The sequence below is a fragment of the Hyla sarda genome, chromosome 9 (genome assembly GCF_029499605.1).
Source record: "Hyla sarda isolate aHylSar1 chromosome 9, aHylSar1.hap1, whole genome shotgun sequence".
Lineage (NCBI taxonomy): Eukaryota > Metazoa > Chordata > Amphibia > Anura > Hylidae > Hyla > Hyla sarda.
Genome location: NC_079197.1, coordinates 138,054,257 through 138,073,375, shown reverse-complemented (window position 1 = coordinate 138,073,375; position 19,119 = coordinate 138,054,257). Strand labels below are relative to the sequence as shown.

Here is a 19,119-nt window from a genome sequence, read left to right as displayed (position 1 = left end):
GTGATGTGAACAGCGGTGGAGGTCCCTTACAGATTGCGGGTTGTGATCCTCCTTTAGATGTGTTGGGTGTTGATGCTGCTGTTGATGGGAGCCAGGAGGTGAATACTTGCCTAGCAACATCTGGAGGGCCACAGTTTGGAGATCCCTGTGCAGTGCTCTCTAAATTGTGGCCATCCAGATCTTGCATAACTACAACTCCCAGCATGCACGAACAGCAGTTGGCTGTCTGTGCATGCTTAGAGTTGTATTTGTGTGACTCCAGCTGTTGTATATCTACAGCTCCCAGCATACCCTTCGTCTATCAGTGCATGCTGGGAGTTGTAGTTTTGCCACAACTGGAGGCCCACTGTTGAGGAAAACCCAGTTCGGTAACAGAACCTAACACAGTGCTTCCCCACCAGTGTGCCTCCAGCTGTTGCAAAACTGCAACTCCCCGCACGCATTCACAGACCGTACATGCTGGTAGTTGTATTTTTGCAACGGCTTGAGGCTCTGTTTAGGCAACAGTGCTGTATGAGATTTTTTAAATTTTTATGTGGGGGAGTAACTGTATAAGGGTGTGTGTACATGTCATGTTTTACTCTTTATTCCTTGTAGTTGTCTTTTTTTTGTTTTTACTTCAAAAAACAGTTTGGTTGACAACAAGTTTCCCACTACACGGCCGATCTTTCACAACTAAAATCGGGAAACTTACTGTAAAACTGCCAGTGTGCTCCAAGTGTAGGATCATAGACTCAAAGCCAAAAGTGTATGCTTTGAGTTGTAGGTTGCATCAACTGGAGGCACACAACTCCCACTATGGCCTTTTGCTGTCGGTGCATGCTGGTAGTTGTACTTATACTTCAAGTAGAGGGTGCCTCCAGCTGTTGTATAATTCCCATGATGCCAGTTGGAGTTGAGCAACAGCTGTAGGCACACTGCTGTAAAAATGGCAGCTGCCCCTCTGCCACACGCCCCTTACCTTTTGCAAGACCATAACTCCCAGCAAGCCCTTAAAGTGAGGGCATGACAGGAGTTGAACTTCTAACAGCTAGCGGGCAAGAGGGGGTAGATGTGGCTGAGTGGTCAGGGAGCGTTGTGTTTGTCACCTAAAAAAAATTATTGCATCTGCGATTTTGTGTGGAATGTTTTTAAATAATGAGGTATGGCATTTCTGTAAGACAAGTATGACCTGGCTTACACTTTTGAGATTTTGAAGTGATTTTGCAACTTTTTTTTGCCTACGTGCCACATGTGCACTTTATAAATACATCACCACTGCAAAAAAGAAAACTGAAAGTTGCTTAGGTAAGGGTGTTTGCTACTCTATGCGTACTCCTAAAAGTTGCACCAAAAGTGCATTAGGCGTATCTGCAACCTTTTTGTGTGACTTTTGTAAGCCCCCCAAAAATCACTCTGAATACCTTGATAAATGTCCAATAGCTTCGAGCAAATTCATTTTGACATGCCCATAAAGCCAACAGATGGTGAGAGCTGAATTTTTCTCATCACTTACTCAGCTTTGCTTCCCAGTGTCTTATAATGTGTATAATTTGGGAGCAGAAAAGTGATAAAAACACAAAAGCATATTAAGTATATATTCTTTATTTTATGCTAAAATAACTTATTAATTGCATGTAAAAATGTAGAGTACCTGAAAAATTAAAAGTTTTATATTTATTATTGGTACATCAGTAATCAAACAGTAGAACAATTTCGGCGAAACAAAATATGTATAAGTCAATTACATTGGTTGAATTGGCACATGGATTGGCATGTGAGCAGTAACGCCACATCAAGGCTTCAACCATGTTACTGACCATTCACACTTCTTTCATACTCCCATTAACATGTCTCCATTCCCACTCCTTCCATATTCTCATTCCCACTCCTTCCATATCCTCATTCCCACTCCTTCCATATCCTCATTCCCACTCCTTCCATATCCTCATTCCCACTCCTTCCATATCCTCATTCCCACTCCTTCCATATCCTCATTCCCACTCCTTCCATATCCTCATTCCCACTCCTTCCATATTCTTATTCACACTCCTTCCATCTTCCATATCCTCATTCCCACTCCTTCCATATCCTCATTCCCACTCCTTCCATATCCTCATTCCCACTCCTTCCATATCCTCATTCCCACTCCTTCCATATCCTCATTTACACCCCTTCCATCTTCCATATCCTCATTCCCACTCCTTCCATATCCTCATTCCCACTCCTTCCATATCATCATTCACACTCCTTCCATCTTCCATATCCTCATTCACACTCCTTCCATATTCTCATTCCCACTCCTTCCATCTTCCATATCCTCATTCCCACTCCTTCCATATCCTCATTCCCACTCCTTCCATATCCTCATTCCCACTCCTTCCATATCCTCATTCACACCCCTTCCATCTTCCATATCCTCATTCACACTCCTTCCATATCCTCATTCACACTCCTTCCATATCATCATTCCCACTCCTTCCATCTTCCATATCACCATTCACACTCCTGTACAAACCCCATGCATTTCTATGTCCTCTTTATGGGGCTAATGAACACCCCATGGAAAAGCAGGAACCAGCCCGTGCAGTTCGTTCTCCCCCTTGCAACACGAGGAAACCTGCGTTATACACAGTACACTAATATATATATACATCCTGTGCAGAGTTATACACAGAAAACTAATATAAATCAGCCTTGGTTGGGATACACTGTCATGCACACACAAAAGGGACTACAACTCCCAGCATGTGTCATTGAGGAGTCTTTAGTCTGTGGTATAACACCAGCATGCTGCCTCTGTAGTCTCCTGGGAGTTGTAGTTCACCACACCTCTACTGGGCATACACCAGTGTTTCCCAACCAGGGTGCCTCCAGGTGTTGCAAAAATACAACTCCCAGCATTCACTGGTTGGGAAACACTGGCATACACACATAACAGGGATTACAACTCCCAGCATTCCCTGGTTGGGAACCACTAGTATAAACACACACAACAGGGACTACAACTCCCAGCATTCCCTGGTTGGGAAACACTAGCGTACACACACAACAGGGACTACAACTCCCAGCATGTGACCCCCCCCCTTCTCACATATAAATCATCCCCAGTCAGAGATTTATTCCCCAGCCCCTGCAGTGTATGAATCCCCAGCCCATGCACTTTGTCATCCTGTTCAGTAAACACAGACAGAGCTCAGGCAGGGGAGATGAGGAGCACAGCTCTGGCTTCTTTCTCCTGTGCAGTATGTCCCCCTTCAGCCCGTACAGTATATCCCCCTTCAGCCTGTGCAGTATGTCCCCCTTTAGCCGTGCAGTATGTCCCCCTTTAGCCCGTACAGTATGTCCCCCTTTAGCCCTTACAGTATGTCCCCCTTTAGCCCGTACAGTATGTCCCCCTTTAGCCTGTACAGTATGTCCCCCTTTAGCCTGTACAGTATGTCCCCTTTAGCCTGTACAGTATGTCCCCCATTAGCCCGTACAGTATGTCGCCCTTTAGCCCGTACAGTATGTCCCCCTTTACACATAGAGCTCATTGGGAGCTTTAGCCCGTACACTATGTCCCTCTTTAGCCCGTGCAGTATGTCCCACTTTAGCCCGTACAGTATGTCCCCCTTTACACATAGAGCTCATTGGGAGCTTTAGTCCGTGCAGTATGTCCCCCTTTAGCCCGTGCAGTATGTCCCCCTTTAGCCCGTACAGTATGTACCCCTTTAGCCCATACAGTATGTCCCCCTTTAGCCCATAGAGTATGTCCCCCTTTAGCCCGTACAGTATGTCCCACTTTAGCCCGTACAGTATGTCCCCCTTTAGCCCGTACAATATGTCCCTCTTTAGCCCGTACAGTATGTCCCCCGTTATCCCGTACAGTATGTCCCCCTTTAGCCGTGCAGAATGTCCCCCTTTAGCCCGTACAGTATGTCCTCCTTTAGCCCGTACAGTATGTCCCCCTTTAGCCCGTACAGTATGTCCCCCTTTAGCCCGTACAGTATGTCCCCCTTTAGCCCGTACAGTAAGTCCCCCTTTACACATAGAGCTCATTGGGAGCACTGCTCTACGTCCTCAGGGAGGGGAGATGAGGGAGGGGACCTGCCGTGGAGATTTACGTCCTCAGGGAGGGGAGATGAGGGAGAGGACCTGCAGTGGCGATCTTTGTCCTCAGGGAGAGGGCGTGCCGTACAGATCTGCATCCAGCCGAGCTCAGGGAGGGGAGATGAGGGAGGGGGCGTGAACCACCTTCCTCCCCTTGGTCTGCCCTCCCCCAGCTCTAGCTTTGGAAATCTTCGGAGAGCTGGGGGAGGAGCGGACGCATGGATCTACGGGGGCGCAAAAAAACACCTCACACTGGTGTGAGGTTGTTTTTTGCGCCCTAAATCCTTGCGTCGGCTTCTCCCCCAGCTCTCCGAAGATTTTCGAAGCTAGAGCTGGGGGAGGGCAGAGCAAGGGGAGAGAGAAGTACACGCCCCCTCCTTCTTCTCCCCTCCCTGAGCTCAGGACGGATGTAGATCTCCACGGGGAGAAGTACACGCCCCCTTCCTCATCTCCCCTGCTTGAGCTCTGTCTGTTTTTACTGTACACGGACTGGGGATGTACTGCATGGACTGAGAATAAATCTCTGACTGTGGATGATTTCTATTTAAGGAGTAGGGGATCACTGTTAGGTGTGTGTATGCTGGGAGTTGTAGTCCCTGTTATGTGTGCATGTATGCTGAGCGTTGTAGTCCCTGTTAGGGGTGTGTGTGTGTATGATGGGAGTTGTAGTCCCTGTGAGGTGTGTTTGTGTATGCTGGGAGTTGTAGTCCCTGTTATGTGTGTATGTATGCTGGGAGTTGTAGTCCCTGTTAGGTGTGTGTGTGTGTGTGTGTGTGTGTATGCTGGGATTTTAGTCCCTGTTAGGTGTGTGTGTGTATGCTGGGAGTTGTAGTCCCTGTTAGGTGTGTGTGTGTGTGTGTGTGTATATGCTGGGAGTTGTAGTCCCTGTTATGTGTATGCTGGGAGTTGTAGTCCCTGTTATGTGTGTGTATATGTATGCTGGAAGTTGTAGTCCCTGTTAGGTGTGTGTGTATGTTGGGAGTTGTAGTCCCTGTTAGGTGTGTGTGTATGCTGGGAGTTGTATTCCCTGTTATGTGTGTGTGTATGCTGGGAGTTGTAATCCCTGTAAGGTGTGTGTATGTTTGCCGGGAGTTGTAGTCCCTGTTAGGTGTGTGTGTGTGTGTGTTTATCCTGGGAGTTGTAGTCCCTGTAAGGTGTGTGTGTATGCTGGGAGTTGTAGTCCCTGTTAGGTGTGTGTATGCTGGGAGTTGTAGTCCCTGTTAGGAGTGTGTATGCCAGTGGTTCTCAACCAGGGAATGCTGGGAGTTGTAGTCCCTGTTTGGTGCATGTGTGTGTGCTGGGAGTTGTAGTCCCTGTTAGGTGCGTGTGTGTGTGTGTATGTTGGGAGTTGTAGCCCCTGTTAGGTGTGTGTGTGTGTATGCTGGGAGTTGTAGTCCCTGTAAGGTATGTGTGTGTATATGCTGGGAGTTGTAGTCCCTGTTAGGTGTGTGTGTGTATATGCTGGGAGTTGTAGTCCCTGTTAGGTGTGTGTGTATGCTGGGAGTTGTAGTCCCTGTTATGTGTGTGTATGCTGGGAGTTGTAGTCCCTGTTAGATGTGTGTATGCCAGTGGTTCCCAACCAGGGAATGCTGGGAGTTGTAGTCCCTGTTAGGTGTGTGTGTGTGTGTGTGTGTGTATGCTGGGAGTTGTAGTCCCTGTTAGGTGTGTGTGTGTCTATGCTGTGAGTTGTAGTCCCTGTTAGGTGTGTGTGTGTGTGTGTGTATGCTGGGAGTTGTAGTCCCTGTTAAGTGTGTGTGTGTTCTGGGAGTTGTAGTCCCTGTTAGGTGTGTGTGTATGCTGGGAGTTGTAGTGCCTTTTAGGTGTGTGTGTATGCTGGGAGTTGTAGTCGCTGTTAGGTGTGTGTGTGTATGCTGGGAGTTGTAGTCTCTGTTAGGTGTGTGTGTATGCTGGGAGTTGTAATCCCTGTTAGGTGTGTGTTTATGTGTATGCTGGGAGTTTTAGTCCCTGTTAGGTGTGTGTGTGCAGGGAGTTGTAGTCCCTGTTATGTGTGTGTGTATGCTGGGAGTTGTAGTCCCTGTTATGTGTGTGTGTATGCAGGGAGTTGTAGTCCCTGTTATGTGTGTGTGTATGCTGGGAGTTGTCCCTGTTAGGTGTGTGTATGCTGGGAGTTGTAGTCCCTGTTAGGTTTGTGTGTATGCTGGGTGTTGTAGTCCCTGTTAGGTGTGTGTATGCTGGGAGTTGTAGTCCCTGTTAGGTGTGTGTGTGTGTGTATGCTGGGAGTTGTAGTCCCTGTTAGGTGTGTGTGTATGCTGGGAGTTGTAGTCCCTGTTAGGTGTGTGTGTGTGTGTGTGTGTGTGTATGCTGGGAGTTGTAGTCCCTGTTAGGTGTGTGTGTAGGCTGGGAGTTGTAGTCCCTGTTAGGTGTGTGTGTATGCTGGGAGTTGTAGTCCCTGTTAGGTGTGTGTATGCTAGTGTTTCCCAACCAGGGAATGCTGGGAGTTGTAGATTTGCAACACCTGGAGGCACCCTGATTGGGAAAACACTAGCAGGTGTATGCCCTGTAGAGGTGTGGTGAACTACAACTCCCAGGAGACTACAGAGGCAGCATGCTAGTGTTATACCACATACTGAAGACTCCTGAATGTCACATGCTGAGAGTTGTAGTCCCTTTTGTGTGTGTATGACAGTGTATCCCAACCAGGGCTGATTTATATTAGTTTGATGTGTATCGCGCAGGTTTCCTCAGGCTGCAAGGGGGGGGGGGGGGGGAGGACGAACTGCACTGGCTGGTTTCTGCTTTTTCATGGGGTGTTCATTAGCCCCATAAAGAGGACATAGAAATGAATGGGGTTTGTACAGGACATGAACATCACTGTATGAACCCTGTGCATATCTATGTCAGCGTTCATACAGGGAAGCAGAGATGCATGGGGTTCATACAAGGACGTAGAGATGCACGGGGATCATACAGGGAAGCAGAGATGCACGGGTTCATACAGGGAAGCCGAGATGCACGGGGTCCATACAGGGACGTAGAAATGCACGGGGTCCATACAGGGAAGCAGAGATGCACAGGGTTCATACAGGGAAGCAGAGATGCACTGGGTCCATACAGGGAAGCAGAGATGCACGGGGTCCATACAGGGAAGCAGAGATGCACAGGGTTCATACAGGAAAGCAGAGATGCACAGGGTCCATACAGGGAAGCAGAGATGCACAGGCTTCATACAGGGAAGCAGAGATGCACGGCGTCCATACAGGGAAGCAGAGATGCACGGGGTCCATCCAGGGAAGCAGAGATGCACGGGGATCATACAGGGAAGTAGAAATGCACTGATTTCATTCAGGGAAGCAGAGATGCACAGGGTTCATACAGGGAAGCAGAGATTCACGGGGATCATACAGGGAAGCAGAGATGCACCGGGATCATACAGGGAAGCGGAGATGCAGGGTGTTTTTACAGAGGTATTCATGTCAGCGTTCATTGCACAGCAGCTTTGAGAGAAAATCATGTCAGGAGGGACCAGGGCTGTGGAGTCTGAGTCGAGGAGTCGGACAAAATTTTGGGTACCTGGAGTCGGCGTCGGCAAACAATGCACCGACTCCGACTCCTACTAAATTTAGATTGAAAAAAAAAAAAGCAAGTTTAAAAGTCCCAATTGACAAAAAGTTATAATTAATGACTTCTCTACTTTAAGAATAAAGATCAATGCTTGCAATGCCTCACGTAACCGCAAAACAAACACGTTAAGTGAACGTGAAGAAGCTTTTCATGTGCTTTACTATATGGCACACAACGCACAATTAGGAGCGGCAATACTTATACTTTCCATAGTGTTGTGTTCTGCTGTTACAGGGAACCCATGGGTAACCTAGCCTCTCACTGATAAAGGATTAAGTAAATATGTTTTTTGCAGGACTAGAGACACTTGTATAAGTGAAGGGAATGGAGGGTCAATAGTTCAAGACTGAAGCTGTAAACCATTGGAAAAACTGCTGCCATTCAGCTAAGGCTATAAAAACTTGTAAACTCGATTGTTAGCTTAAAGGGGTACTCCGCCCCTAGACATCTTATCCCCTATCCAAATGTCAGATTGCCGGGGTCCCGCTGCTGGGGACCCCCGGGATTGCCACTGCGGCATCGCGTTATCATTACTGCACTGAGCGAGTTCACTCTGTGCGTAATGACGGGCGATACAGGGGCCGGAGCATCGTTACGTCAATCCTCCGCCCCTCGTGATGTCATGGCTAGCCCCCTCAATACAAGTCTTTGGGAGGGGGCGTGGCGGTCATCACGCCCCCTGCCATAGACTTGCATTATGGAGGCGGGCCGTGATGTCACGAGGGGCGGAGCCATGACATCATGCTGCTCTGTCCCCTGTATTGACCGTTATTAAGCACAGAGCGAACTCGCTCTGTGTAGTAATGAAAGCGCAGTGCCACAGTGGCGATCCCGGGGGTTCCCAGCAGTGATCTGGATAGGGGATAAGATGTCTAGGGGCGGAGTAACCCTTTAAACTTTAAACATGACTATGGGATTCTACTAGGGAAATCATGTTTTATAATAAATGCCCCTTCCTGGATCCTCCCACTGCCCTATCTTCAGCAGCAGATCAGCACACAAACTGTTCAATACAGTAGACTGTTGGCTTCCCAGCCAGTAGTCCTGTGGTAATGACATGTATGTTGCCTTTCTTTCCTTCAAGGAATGTATAAAATACATTTGCATATTAATACAGAGGAGTTGGAGTCGGGGAGTCGGATTCGGAGTTGGAAGTACAGAAAACTCCGGAGTCGGAACATTTATTTACCGACTCCACAGCCCTGGGAGGGACGTACAGGAGAAATAACACTGTAGCATGTACAGCTTCATCCAGGGGAAATTGAGAAGGAGGGGAAAACGGATTTTGGTGGCGGCTGCCAATTGAAATCTACACTTGCGGAATTCTGCAAGTGGAGTTTTAGATTAAATCATTAACCCCTTAATGACCAAGCCTATTTTCACCTTAAGGACCAGGCCAATTTTACTTTTGCGTTTTAGTTTTTTCCTCCTCGCCTTCTAAAATCCATGACTCTTTTATATTTCCATCTACAGACCCATATAAGGGCTTGTTTTTTGCGTGACCAATTGTAATTTGTAATGAAACTTCTCATTTTACCATAAAATGTACGGCGAACCCCCCCAAAAAATTTTTTAGGGAGGAAATTTAAATGAAAACCCAAATTTTGCACATTTTGGAAGGTTTTGTTTTCACACTGTACACTTTACGGTAAAAGTGACATGTGTTCTTTATTATGTGGGTCAATATGATTAAAATGATACCCATGGCTAGATACTTTTATATTTTTGTACCACTTAAAAAAAATCTAAAACTTTTTGTACAAAATCAGTAATCTAAAATCGCCCTATTTTGACCACCTATAACTTTTTCATTTTTCTGCATATAGGGCGGTATGAGGGCTAATTTTTTGCGCCGTCATCTGTACTTTTTTAAGATACCACATTTGCATATATAAAACTTTTAGATCATTTTTTATTATTTTTTTATTTATAAAATGTGACAAAAAAGCAGCATTTTTTTACTTTTTAAATTTTTTACATTTACGCCATTCACCGTACGGGATCATTAACATTATATTTTGATAGTTCGGACATTTACGCACGTGGCGAAACCAAATATGTTTCTTTAAAAAAAAAATACGCTTTTTGGAGGTAAAATGGGAAAAACTGACAATTTTCATTTTTATTGGGGGAGGGGATTTTTCACTTTTTTTTTTACTTTTTATTTTTACATCTTTCAACTTTTTTTTAAACACTTTTTATGTCCCCATAGGGGACTATCTATAGCAATCCTTTGATTGCTAATACTGTGCAGTGCTATGCATAGGACACAGCACTGCTCAGTATTATCGGTCATCTTCTGCTCTGGTCTGCTCGATCGCAGACCAGAGCAGAAGACCCTGGGAGACGGCCGCAGCCAGGTAAAGGGACCTCCGGCTGTCATACTGGATGATCGGATCCCCGCGGCAGCGCTGCGGATGATCCGATCATCCAATCAAAGTGCCGCAATGCCGCAGATGCCGTGATCTGTATTGATCACAGCATCGGAGGGGTTTATGGCGATCGCGGATGTCGGCCATTATGGGCGGGTCCCCGGCTGCTGCTAGCAGCTGGAACCTGCCGTGTATGACGCGAGCACCATTCCGATGTTAAAAAATCTTAATCCTTCCTGTACTTATTAGCTGCTAAATACTACAGTGGAAATTATTTTCCGTTTGAAAGACAGAGCTGTCTGCTGACATCATGACCACAGTGCTCTCTGCTGACATCTCTGTCCATTTTAGGAACTGTCCAGAGTAAAAGGAAATCTCTATAGCAAACATATGCTGTTCTGGACAATTCCTAAAATGGACAGAGATGTCAGCAGAGAGCACTGTACTCGTGATGTCAGCAGACAGCTCTGTGTTTCAAAAAGAAAAGAATTTCCGCTGTAATATTCAGCAGCTAATAAGTACAGGAAGGATTAAGATTTTTTAATAGAAGTAATTTACAAATCTCTTTAACTTTCTGGCACCAGTTGATTTAAAAAAAAAAAGTTTTTCACTGGAGTACCCCTTTAACCTGTCGAGGAACAAGGGAATACCTGTATGCCCTCAGGGCTTCCGGTCACCACCGGTAACCGGCCGGTCAACGGAACGGGATGCCTCCTGAAATCGTTCAGCAGGCATCCCATGCCAGTGCCTGGGGGGCTCCTGCCCCCCCCCCCCATGTTGGTCAATTCAGACCGGAGATTTGGGGCGATTCCAGGTCATATGTGTCTCCGGTGACCCGGTAAATAAGGGTGTTCGGGGCTGTCCACCCTGTATCACCCTGAAGTGATAGGAGTGAGGTGGCTGGGGTGCCTCCCCTCCTATGTCTGCAATTGGCCGGTCAGAAGCAACCGACCAATAGCAGATCGGGGAGGTGGCGCGAGGGTTAAAGTTCAGTTCCCCCGCTCTGCCCACCCACGGTAACCGGGCAGAGTGGGAGAACTGTGATGTGAGCAGTGGTGGAGGTCCCTTACCGACTGCGGGCAGCAATCCTCCTCTAGGTGTGGCGGGTGGCGATCGTGCTCTTGACTGGAGCCAGGCGGTGAGTAGTTGCCTAGAAACATCTGGAGGGCCACAGTTTGGAGATCACTGTTCAGTGGTCTCTAAATTGTGGCCATCCAGATGATGCATAACTACAACTCACAGCATGCACTGACAGACCATACATGCTGGGAGTTGTAGTTTTGCAACAGCTGGAGGCTCACTGGTGGGGAAGCACTGAGTTAGGTTCTGTTACCTAACTGGGTGCTTCCTCACCAGTGTGTCTCCAGCTGTGGCAAAACTACAACTCCCAGCATGCACTGATAACCAAAGGGCATGCTGGGAGTTGTAGATATGCAACAGCTGGAGGTACACAAATACAACTCTCAGCATGCCCAGACAGCCATTTGCTGTTCGTGCATGCTGGGAGTTGTAGTTATGCAAGACCTGGATGGCTACAATTTAGAGACCACTGCACAGTGATCTCCAAACTGTGGCCCTCCAGATGTTGCTAGGCAAGTACTCACCTCCTGGCTCCCATCAACAGCACGATCGCTGGCCGCCACACTTAGAGGATGATCGCTGCCCACAATTGGTAAGGGACCTCCTCACATCACAGTTCCCCCACTCTGCCCGGACTACCGTGGGCGGGCAGAGTAGAGGAACTGAATTTTAACCCACGCACCACCTCCCCGATCTGCTATTGGTTGGTCGCTTCTGACCGGCCCATAGCAGAGATAGGAGGGGTGGCAACCCCGCCACCTCATTCCTATCACTTCAGGGTGATCGAAGCTGTCTTGGACAGCCCCGAACACCCTTATTTACCGGGTCACCGGAGACACATATGACCTGGAATCGCCCCAAATCTCCGGTCTGAATTAACCAACATGGGGGGTTGGGGGATCTCAGGAGCCCCCCAGGCACTGGCAAGGGATGCCTGCTGAAAAATTTCGGCAGGCATCCCGTTCCGTTCACCGCCCGGTTACCGGTAGTGACCGGCAACCCTGAGGGCGTACAGGTATGCCCTTGTTCCAAGACAGGTTAATGATTTAATCTAAAACTCCACTTGCAGAATTCTGAAAGTGTAGATTTCAATTGGTGGCCGCCGCCAAAATCCGTCTTCCCCTCCTTCTCAATTTCCCCTGGATGAAGCTGTACATGCTACAGAGTTATTTCTCCTGTACGTCCCTCCTGACATGATTTTCTGAGACCTCTGTACAAACACCCTGCATCTCTGCTTCCCTGTATGGACCCTGTGCATCTCTGCTTCCCTGTATGGACCCCGTGCATCTCTGCTTCCCTGTATGAACCCCGTGCATCTCTGCTTCCCTGTATGAACCCCGTGCATCTCTGCTTCCCTGTATGAACCCCGTGCATTTCTGCTTCCCTGTATGAACCCCGTGCATCTCTGCTTCCCTGTATGGACCCCGTGTATCTCTGCTTCCCTGTATGATTCCCGTGCATCTCTGGCTCCCTGTATGAACCCCGTGCATCTCTGCTTCCCTGTATGAACCCTGTGCATCTTTGCTTCCCTGTATGAACCCCGTGCACCTCTGCTTCCCTGTATGAACCCCGTGCATTTCTGCTTCCCTGTATGATCCCCGTGCATCTCTGCTTCCCTGTATGAACCCCGTGCATCTCTGCTTCCCTGTATGATCCCCGTGCATCTCTGCTTTCCTGTATGATCCCCGTGCATCTCTGCTGCCCTGTATGAACCCTGTGCATCTCTGCTTCCCTGTATGATCCCCGTGCATCTCTGCTTTCCTGTATGATCCCCGTGTATCTCTGCTTCCCTGTATGATCCCCGTGCATCTCTGCTTCCCTGTATGATCCCCGTGCATCTCTGCTTCCCTTTATGATCCCCGTGCATCTCTGCTTCCCTGTATCAAACCCATGCATCTCTGCTTCCCTGTATAAACCCTGTGCATCTCTGCTTCCCTGTATGATCCCCATGCATCTCTGCTTCCCTGTATGAACCCCATGCATCTCTGCTTCCCTGTATGAACCCTGTGCATCTCTGCTTCGCTGTATGATCCCTGTGCATCTCTGCTTCCCTGTATGGACCCCCTGCATTTCTACATCCCAGTATGAACGCTGACATATAAATGCACAGGGTTCATACAGTTATGTACATGTCCTGTACAAACCCAAATTCATTTCTATGTCCTTTTTAAGAGGCTAGTGAACACCCCATGAAAAAGCAGAAACCAGCCCGTGCAGTTCGTCGTCGTCGTCCCCCCCCTAGCAGCCTGAGGAAACATGCGTTATACACAGCACACTAATATAACTCAGCCCTGCTTGGGTTACACTGTAATTCACACAAAAGGGACTACAACTCCCAGCATGTGTCATTCAGGAGTCTTCAGTCTGTGGTATAACACCAGCATGCTGCCTCTGTAGTCTCCTGGGAGTTGTAGTTCACCACACCTCTACAGGGCATACACCAGTGTTTCTCAACCAAGTTGCCTCCAGGTGTTGTAAATCTACAACTTCCAACATTCCCTGGTTGGGAAACACAGGCATACACACACCTAACAGGGACTACAACTCCCAGCATACACACACATAACAGGGACTACAACTCTCAGCACACACACACACACACCTAACAGGGACTACAACTCCCAGCATACACACACACCTAACAGGGACTACAACTCCCAGCGTACACACACAAACACCTAACAGGGACTACAACTCCCAGCATACACACACCTAACAGGGTCTACAACTCCCAGCATACACACACACCTAACAGGGACTACAACTCCCAGCATATACACACACCTAACAGGGACTACAACTCCCAGCATACACACACACCTAACAGGGACTACAACTCCCAGCATACACACACACCTAACATGGACTACAACTTCCAGCATACACACATATCTAACAGGGCTTACAACTCCCAGCATACACACACCTAACAGGGACTACAACTCCCAGCATACACACACACCTAACAGGGACTACAACTTCCAGCATACACACACACACACACACACACCTAACAGGGACTACAACTCCCAGCATTCATACACACACATACACCTAACAGGGACTACAACTCCCAGCATACACACACACCTAACAGGTACAACTCCCAGCATACACACACATACACACATAACAGGAACTACAACTCCCAGCACACACACACACACCTAACAGGGACTACAACTCCCAGCATACACACACACCTAAACAGGGACTACAACTCCCAACATACACACACTTAACAGGGACTACAACTCCCAGCATACATACACACCTAACAGGGACTACAACCCTCAGCATAAACACACACACCTAACAGGGACTACAATTCCCAGCATACACACACCTAACAGGGACTAAAACTCCCACCATACACACACACACACTTAACAGGGACTACAACTTCCAGCATACACACACTCACCTAACAGGGACTACAACTCCCAGCATACAAACACACCTAACAGGGACTACAACTCTCAGCATACACACATCTAACAGGGACTACAACTCCCAGCATACATACACACACCTAACAGGAACTACAACTCCCATCATACACACACACACATAACAGGGACTACAACTCCCAGCATACACACACACACACACACACACCTAACAGGGACTACAACTCCCAGCATACACACACCTAACAGGGACTACAACTCCCAGCATACATACACACACCTAACAGGGACTACAACTCCCAGCATACACACACCTAACAGGGACTATGACTCCCAGCATACACACACCTAACAGGGACTACAACTCCCAGCATACACACAAACCCCTAACAGGGACTACAACTCCCAGCATACACACACACACACACCTAACAGGGACTACAACTCCCAGCACACACACACACACACACCTAACAGGGACTACAACTTCCAGCATATACACACACACACAACAGGGACTACAACTCCCAGCATTCCCTTGTTGGGAACCACTGGCATACACACTCCTAACAGGGACTACAGCTCCCAGCATACACACACCTAACAGTGACTACAACTCCCAGCATACACACACCTTACAGGGACTACAACTCCCAGGATACACACACACCTAACAGGGACTACAACTCCCAGCATACACACACACCTAACAGGGACTACAACTCCCAGCATACACACACACACCTAACAGGGACCCACCCTCCTCCTCACATAGAAATCATCCCCAGGCCGAGATTTATTCCCAGTCCCTGCAGTGTATGAATCCCCAGCCCGTGTACAGTAAACACAGTCAGAGCTCAGGCAGGGGAGATGAGGAACAGTGATCTGGCTTATAGACCTGGAGGGGCAAGCTGTGCATAACTAGCTTGCCCCCTGACTGGTAAACAGTTAAGGGGTTAAGAAATAATACAGGCAAGGTTTTAGCACCCTCCCCCGCCTGTAAAACTTGCCGGTGGCTATAGTGGTATGTCCCATGGGTGGGGGGAAGGAGTGCACCAATCAGGGGTTTAATAGTTTCCCGGGCTTTCAGGGGCCCTCCCCTGGGTAGTTATAGCTGGGGTGTCTCCCTTCCCCCCCCCCAATCTGCCCAGGACCCGGAGTTTTGGCTGCTGGTTGGTATGTTGCTGCCCCCTTATGGCGGCCCGGATGGAGCAGGAGGGTGAGGGCTGGCATGATCGCTTGTGGCTGAGCTGGCCTCCCCTCCTGTTGCGCCCGGTTCGGGAGGCTGGCGGACCTCTCCTCAGTCCCGCTCTCCTTTCCCACTATAGTCCCTGTGAGCTCTGTCCCGCCCGTTCCTTTTGCCCTCTTCCCTGCCGGTGCCTTGAGCCTTTCCTCAGGCGTGCTCCTTATGAGCACGCTCTGCTTTCCTCCTTGTCCCCTCCGTCTCCTTTTCCTCCCTGTTGCAGTCCCCTCCAACTCCTTTACCTGGTCCCCTCTGTCTCTGGAGGTGGCGGCCCCTTGGTGGCTGCTGCTGTTTTACCCCCCTATGCGCATGTGGACGTTTATTAACGTCCATTTGCGCGTCTCCAGATATAATGCCCGCTCACAAGGTGAGCGCGCATTATATCCGCTGGGTCCCGGTTGCTCTTAGCTGACATCGCTGATCGGGCAGATGTCCGGCATTACCTCTTTAGATGCTGCGATCAGTTGATCACCATGTCTGACTGTGAAATTACAAGCATCCCTTACCTCTCTTACCTGCCTCCTGCGCGTCTGCTCGTTGATTGATTGCTAAAAGCCTGAAATTCAGGCATGGGCAATCAATCGTTGATAACACCTATTATTGCCATGTTAATACATGGCAAGTGATCAGTGTCAGGATCAGTGTGTGCAGTGTTATAGCTCCTATGGATGCTATAATAATAAAGATCACTTAACCCTTTCACTAATAAAAGTTTGGTTTACCCCCCTTTTTCCCATCCATACAAAAAATAAAAATAAATACATAAAATACTGTATTACATGCACACATGTGGTATCGCCGCGTGCGTACATGTCCGAAGTATAAAAATATATCGTCATTTGAAGCGCTCAGTCTATGGCGTACGCACAAAAAAAAAAATATATATTTATAAATAATACATAAATAAATAATAAAATTAAATAAATACTATAGCATATAGCATTTGCAAAAAAGAAAAAAAAAAGTTAAGTTAATAAAGATCATTTAACCCTTTCACTAATAAACGTTTGGTTCACCCCCCTTTTCCCCATCCATACAAAAAAATACATAAAATACTCTATTACAAACACACATGTGGTATCGTAAATAAATAATAGTAATAATTGAATAAATAAATTTCACAGTCCAAATTAGCGTATTTTTATCACTATTTCTACTGTATATCTGAATAAACAGCCATCCCAAAATCCGCTCAAAACGACAAGGGTACTGCGGACAACTTCAGATCACGGCGCAAGCTATTTGAGCTCTCATACCGTCCCCCCTCATTTACCCACTCCTCATCCCACCACACTAGCACCCCCCTCTCCCCTTATCTCCCCCTGCTCACTGCTGCCGTTGCTGCTGCTGCAGCCCCCTTTTTTCCTCATGCTTTTCCAGTGCTCCCCATGGTTCTTGCAGCCACTGCGCCCACCCCCCCCCCCGCCTCCCCATCACCTCTCTGCCCCGAGTTCCCAAACCCCCCCCTGCTGCCGCTGCTGTCCTTCTTCCTCCTGCCTCTCCAATGCCCCCCGTGGAGGGGTAGGGAGTGCGGCGGCGGAGTGCCCACGACCCGGCGGTCTCCAGCGTGCCTTGTCCCATGCCTGCGGGGGTGGTGAAGTGGTTCCTCCAGCTGTTGTCCTTCTTCATCTTCGGGAATTGGTGAGTGTTCTGATGTGGGGCTTGGCCCCTTCCCCGGTTAGTGTGCTTATAGCTGCATTCTGTGCAGTGTTCGTCCTTTTGTTCCTGTGTGTTTGTTGAGTTTGGATCTTGAATATGGGTGTATGTCTGTGTTGGCCTGTGGTTGGGAGTTGGGTACATCTCTTCTTGACGGGGTGCTTTGGTATGGTATCATTTTATGCGGTGCACGCTTGGGTGAGTGGTCTTTTGGCCTTACACTCTGGGTGGCCGGGGTTTGGCCGAGGTTTGTTCCTTATCCTGAATCGGGGGCCGCCACCAAGTTACGGTTTTGTTCTTTTGGTTTTCTCCCCCTTTGTTTGGTTTATCTCTCCGTCTTTAGTTGTAGTCTCTCTCCGCTGCTCCATTTGTCCTGGTATATTTGTCTGATGTTTTTCCGGTTTTGCTCCCAATCTCTGGTAGGCATGGGACTCCTGTATGTCATGCTGGGTGCTTTAGCTGATGTGGCGGTGGGTAGATTTGCGCTTGAGTCTTTGGTGGGTAGGTTTCGCTTGAGTCTCCGTTTGTCTTGCCTTGTAAGTTCTTCTGTTCGTGGTGGTATTCCGGAGGGTGATTCTCCTGTGCTCTACGCTTGTTGGGGTGTGGTTTGTTGCTGCAAGGCTGACACGCAACTTTGTGAAGCGTTCCATATTTTGTGCTCGCTTCGGCAGCACATATGTTAAAATTGGAACGATACAGAGAAGATTAGCATGGCTTCCGCATGCCGCGTTGGCGTTGGTCTGCTGCTTTCCTGTGGTCAGGAAGTGATTGCGTTTTCTCTGTTTTGGTTTCCTCGGGGCTCGCTAGGTGCCCTGGTTCCGGTCCTTGCTGGTTTACTGAATGTTCCACGTGGAATATGGTTCTGGGCGGAGTTTTTTCCTGTAGGTTTTCTCTGTCTGCCGAGGGTGTGTGGTATCTGTGCCCCAGGTGTGCTATGGGTTGGGGCACATATGCAGGGTTTTTCATGAGTTGTGCAGTGGACAGGCCTGCTTTCAGAGCTCTCTGTTCTGAGATGTGGCTGGTTTGGTTGGTTGTTGGTGTGGTGTTTGGTTTTCCAGCTGTGCTGCGGGATGGTTTACCCCTGGGTCTTGGTAGTCGGTGGGTTTCTGCCATGCTTGGATTTTGTTTGCGCTTTTCCCTTGGTGTTGGTTGTGGGACTTTGTGTGCTTGCTTCGGCAGCTCATGTTCGGTACTGTGTGGGTTGGTGTGGCCCCTGCGCTTGGTTGCCCTCTAATTTGGTGATACTTTTCTTCTTTTCTAGGGTGTGATTTGAGTGATCGTGGCGTGCTGTCGGTCTGACATTCAGGGTGTTGTCACTGCTATTATCTCTTTCGGCTTTCTTCCTGTGCTCGGCTTGTTGCACCTAGTTCTTCGCTGTTTGGAGTTACGATTTATTTTGGGGCTATGCTCCCTGGCGTCGGTATTGGGTGTTGACTCTTTGTCCCGTTTTTCTCTGGCTGTGGTTCCGGAGGTTGCTCCCTCGGGTGGAGTCGGAAGGTTTGCTCGTGTGGCTGGCCCGTGGGTCATCGTGCAGAGTGGTGTGTTTCTTGGTCCGCTTTGGTGGCTCCTGCGACTTGGTCGCACTCACGGTAAGGCGTTTGCGAGTGGTTGGTGTTGGTGTGGAGGCCAGGATGTCTACAGTCGAGGAGGGTACCAGAGGTTCCAAATGTGTCCGTGGATATGGGATTTGTTTCTCATACCTGGA

General features: G+C 48.5%; 1 pseudogene; it reads left to right on the top strand.

Annotated features, from left to right (window-relative positions):
• Positions 1–18,069: 18,069 nt before the first annotated feature.
• LOC130292190 (U6 spliceosomal RNA) lies at positions 18,070–18,137 on the top strand (annotated as a pseudogene).
• Positions 18,138–19,119: the final 982 nt, after the last annotated feature.